Source organism: Acyrthosiphon pisum, chromosome X (genome assembly GCF_005508785.2).
Source record: "Acyrthosiphon pisum isolate AL4f chromosome X, pea_aphid_22Mar2018_4r6ur, whole genome shotgun sequence".
Taxonomy (NCBI): Eukaryota; Metazoa; Arthropoda; class Insecta; order Hemiptera; family Aphididae; genus Acyrthosiphon; species Acyrthosiphon pisum.
Genome location: NC_042493.1, coordinates 57,612,853 through 57,618,384, shown reverse-complemented (window position 1 = coordinate 57,618,384; position 5,532 = coordinate 57,612,853). Strand labels below are relative to the sequence as shown.

The window sequence follows — 5,532 nt, the reverse complement described above, 5'->3', positions numbered from 1 at the left end:
AGTGGCGGAGTTATGATCTTATTTATTTTGGAGGAGATGGATAATTTTTTAGGTAAACATGAATTAAGTTTTCAAGCTCTTTGACCTGAAGAAAACAAATGTTATTAGGGGGCGTCCAATATTGTGTATGGCTTAATAGTTAATACAATTTGTGTTTAGTAATAAAATAAAAATACAAAAAACAGTAATTTTGATTCTATGTATGACTAAATTTAGATTTAACACTTCCATTACAATGACCTACACAACGACAAGGTCCACTTTACATTACACTGTACAGTAGAGCGTAAGATGTTCTAGATTCATGCTTGACATCTACTTTTTTTTTTAAATGTTTAGCAGATCAAAATTATTTGTAATCACTAATCCCCTTGCTGTACGAAATCCTTTCTCACAGTGACCGAATGTCTAATAAATACAAACTACTAATTGGCAATTTTCAATAAAACGTTTATCAGTTCTGAGTTTTGTTACAAAAATACATGAGATACATTGAATAAACCTGCCTTCCGAAATTACAAGAAAATAGTGGTAGGCATTAAAAAATAATGACCAAGTACTCAAGTTAATATATAAATAAATCAAAAAAACTTTTAAAAAAATGTAGCAAAAAGTAGCGCGCTACATTTAAAAAAAAGTAGCTTTAGTGATAGCGAGCTACTTTTTGGGGGGAGTAGCAGTAGCATTAGCGTGCTACAAAAAAACAGCAGCGTCTTGACCTCTGGTATAAGTGGTATATAGTGATCATACAAATTGTGTATTATAATATTCATGATTTATAATATGTATACTATTATATTTATGTGTAGATATGTAATAAAAATTGTCCTGAAAAATGTAACATAATTTAAAATGTTTGATTCTATTTCTAGAAAAAGGTGGTACAAATACTCAAACTGCTGAAACAAGTAAATAATTTAAGTTTTAATAATTACCACATACTAATGTTATTTATTGTGTCTAATACATTAATTTCATAATATTATTTATATATATATATATAAATATTGGTATAGCCTGTATCTTTGTAATAATTAGACTCAAAAACTAGATACCATGAGACTTGGATGTTTTTACCATATATTTCAACCAATGTAGGCTTTAGGTTAGTATAGTGTAGTGTACTAGTGTGTACACCAGTGGCTGAGTTATTATCTTATTTTGGAGGAGATGGATAATTTTTTAGGTAGACATGAATTAAGTTTTAAAGCTTTTTGACCTGAAGAAAACAAATGTTATTAACATTTATAGAAAAAGTAAAAAATAAAATTTTTAATGTCTATAAATAGCTCAAAATAAGTAAAAATATTATTAAAGTTTTATTCTGTATAGAAAAAAGTAAAATATACATTTAGTCAATATTTCTAGTATTAATAGTTATTCGTTTATGAATATTGGCAAATATTGCCGAATCGATAATTTATTTACATGTTATACACGCATAAAAATTAATTTGACTTTAAAATAAAATTTTTTACATAAAAAGTATTAGATTTTCAAATATTATGTATAACGATTTTTTTTAAATAAATTTCTGATTGATTTTGAAGAATTTTATCTAAATTTTCACTTTAGATGCTCATTTTTTAAAATCACAATAATTGTTTATGAATCATAAACAATCATTATGATTTGTGGACATGCACTCAACTTTCTTTTAATTACACAAATAAAAACTTACGAGTTACTTGGTATTAAAGTTTCCATTTCTTTTCCACTCTTTATCTAAAAGCTCAAGGAGGGTTCTATTAGGGGGCGTACAATATTGTGTATGGCTTAATAGTCAATACAATTTGTGATTACTAATAAAATAAAAATGAAATTCAAAGTATAAAGTTGTTGTTATTGTTTAACCAAGGATAATGATAATTTATTATGACATGATAATTTAAAATAGTTGTAAAATGATTTATATTGTATAGGTACAAAATGAATATGAATAATAAATAACGTGTATAAATGAATATAAATTATGTATAATGTGTATATCTTAACAAATTTTTATACTCACAAAAATATTAAAATTGAATACAAAATATTAAATTTTTGTTCTTAACACCTATTAACTAAGTAAACAATTTACAATATTTTGCAAATATACGCGATTTTGAAGAATTTTGTTTAAATTATAACTTCAGATGCTCATAAAAATTTCTGTGGATATACTCATCTTTTTTTTTAATAACATTGATAAAAATTTACTAAGAACATTTTATTAAAGTTTTACACACCAAAAAATTATTATTAACCAAAAATAGACAAAAGTCTAGAAAAAAACTAAAAAAAATCAGGTAAGTGGATGTCGCTCTGCTGTACAGTAGGTTACAGGTAGGTCATTAACCATTGTATAAATGGATTGTATTAAACTTGAATTCAATGATATAATATCATTGTATAAGAAATACGATTCTGAGCGGAGACGGTTTGTCAGTCTAGATATTTTATATTTTGTTATTATTTATTTTATCATGTAAGTTGAATTAATATTAAAATATTATAATTTTTTATTCGTTTCTATGGTGATAAACAAAACGTTAGAAATTAAAATCCGATTTTTAGCGTTTTTTCGTAATTTTCCGGTGGTTTTTCCCGTGGCATTAAATAACTATTGAGAAAATCGAAAAATGACCTCTCTAAAGTACCATCTTGATCCAATTTTCTAAAAGATAAGGCACTATATGTTGAAATCGAAACACTCCTTCTGGAAGAAATTTTGTATACAGGATATAAAAATAAAAAAATAAATAAATAAATAAACCCCATTGTAAAACCACTATTTTCCTCACTCCGCTCAGAATCTAATAACAAAATATATAATTTCTCATGCCTATAAATATAGCTCAAAAAGAATCAAAGTATTAAGAAAATGTTGTTAGATATGTGTGGACTATCACTGTTTTTATTTTCTGTGGTTTTTCTAAAAGCTGAAATTATCCTTTTATTTTGTTATAAAACTGTCTGAGAAGTTTCACTTAACCCACGCGTACTCGTGATAGTATGACACACATAATTTTTTTTTTATCTTTAGGTTTCCAAAAGACTTTTAAAACAGATCGAGACGAAATAAAGTGTATGGTAGTAGATACAAGCATCGGTCATTGAATGAGTTGTCAATTTATCAACAACAATGTTTAAGAAATTTAGAAATGTATAACTATATATATATATAGTATAAGAGTAAATGTTAATTGTAATTGTTAGTTTTAAGTTATAAATTATAAAATAATATTTTATTTGAATAAACTATATATAAATCGTGTACCGTGTATAGAGGTGTTCACCCTCGACGCAGAGTACAGTAAAACAACCTTAGATTACGATATTATAATATTTATATTATATAATTCTTCAGTGTATACATTTACCGATGTTAGTATTTAGTGGTCATGTAACATTTGGAAGACTAGATCGTTTTCAATAAAAGTATTATCTAAATGATTAAATAATATATTCCTTGCGACTTTGAGGGTGCTTAAGCGTACCTATATCATGTAGAGTATCTCAAACATTATTATAATTTTCAGCTCACAAAAAATAAATATTTTTATATGGTTGCCATTGGTTCTATATTATTATAGTACTATTGTAGTGGATGGTAATACTGTATCGGCTATATACAAAAATTACGCATAACCAAATATTCATAATTTCTATATACACAATATTATACACTCTCGTTTATTACTATTTTTCGTCTTTTATAGTATTACTAGCTCTAAGTGTAACTCGGGGCCTGTTGGACTCACTGGGAGTGGGAACCGATTTTGGAGACAATGTCTTTGGAATAAGGAATTATAAAAGTCACGACAATAAAGTTGTAAGACGAAAATTTAGGATTTGTGATAAGGATTAGTGATATGAATTGGAGATAAGGCTTGACGTTTTGGCGGGAATGTTTAAAAGTTAGAGCGTCTAGCAATCCGTCACAAACATTGTAATGGATAGGCTCTCCTGCGTTGTTAAAAAGTGTAGAGTCGATAGCTGTATTCGATTGTCTAGCTATCAGTCATCAAATCACATAGGTAGGCAATCGAATCGCGGACATAATGAGAAGCGTATATCACCAGGTTAGGTCCAGTTTCAGTGTCTAGAAATCTCCCGTGGCCCATGAAAATCGACAATTCAATGATACCATCCCCCAGTCCGGTGCTTTTTTGTATGTGTAAAAAAATTTAAATTCTAAAACCTGCATGTTAGAGTGTCTAGCAAGTCAGTCATCACCCGTCTAAGACGAAAAAAAAATAAGCAATCCGCCTGCGGCGGATAGAGTAGTATGTGACGTCACATGTCCGGTGCTTTTTCTTATGTAAAAAGTGTAAAGTCGAAAACGCGTTGGAGTGTCTAGCAAGTCAAAATCGATTACCGAACTTTCAAGTTAGTCACCTAGGTATGTGATCCGACTTCGCCGGATCGCAGACAATATGCTACACCAAATGAGGTAGCCCAACGTTGAGCGACTATAAGTGAAAACCCTATCACACAACATACGAAATAATTTACGAAAAATACAAACTATATACAATATAAATACAAACAAATATAATATGTATTTATATATAACAATGAACATTTTGAGAAATGTGCAATTATAATTCCTAATAAAATAAATAACACATAGATATATAATATATTAACCAATAAAATACATAAAAACGTGTAACTGTAGTGTAGCAAAATGAGCAATCCACCTATACAGCGGATAGAGTGGTATGTGCCGTCGCATGTCCAGTGCTTTTTGTTATGTAAAAATTAGTGTAATGTCAAAAACCGTGTTGGAGCGTCTAGCTAGTCAGTCATCCATAGGCGCAAATAGGGGGGGGGGGGGGCTTTAGGGGCTAAGCCCCTCCCTAAATGTCCATAGCGCTATGTATTGGCGCCTCCTAAACATTTCCTACATTTTGTTTTAAGCTTATTCAATATTATCAAAGTAAGGCCCTATTAGCCCTATTAGCCCCCTCAAATCTCAAACGCTATTTGCGCCTATGCAGTCATCTCAAGTCAAAATCGATTAACTTTCAAGTTATCCACCTAGGTAGACAATCCGAGTTTGTCGGATCGCAGATAATGTGCAACAGTAAATCAGATAGGCAATAATTGAAGACCCGACATCGACATCGGCTATAAGTGAAAACACTATCACAATGCAACGGCTGAGACACGATTGAGCATAAAACACCTTTTTTGCGATACGATTGAGCCAAATTGTCGGCGTATCAAAGGAAATCAGAATACAAAAGAAAACCTACACGATTGAGCATAAAACACCTTTTTTGCGGTACGATTGAGCCAAATTGTCGGCGTATCAAAGGAAATCAAAATACAAAAGAAAACCTACACCATTGAGCATAAAAAACTCTGCAACGTTGCCATTTTCCATTTTAAGCTATATTATAATATAATATTATACAAAAATAATTATTTAAATAATCATAATAATTCTAAATATAACATACAAAAAGAATAACATGATTTCATAGTCTATAAAATAGTCACATTTCATAAATCTGTTTGATAATAATAATAATAATAATA

General features: G+C 29.2%; 1 long non-coding RNA gene across 1 annotated transcript; it reads left to right on the top strand.

The window, feature by feature from the left end:
* Positions 1–872: 872 nt before the first annotated feature.
* LOC100574887 lies at positions 873–3,558 on the top strand (the record flags this gene model as incomplete). Its single annotated transcript, XR_003839070.1, is given in 2 exon segments — positions 873–908; positions 3,029–3,558. It is a non-coding gene; the product is annotated as an uncharacterized LOC100574887 (long non-coding RNA).
* Between the last annotated feature and the right edge of the window lie 1,974 nt (positions 3,559–5,532).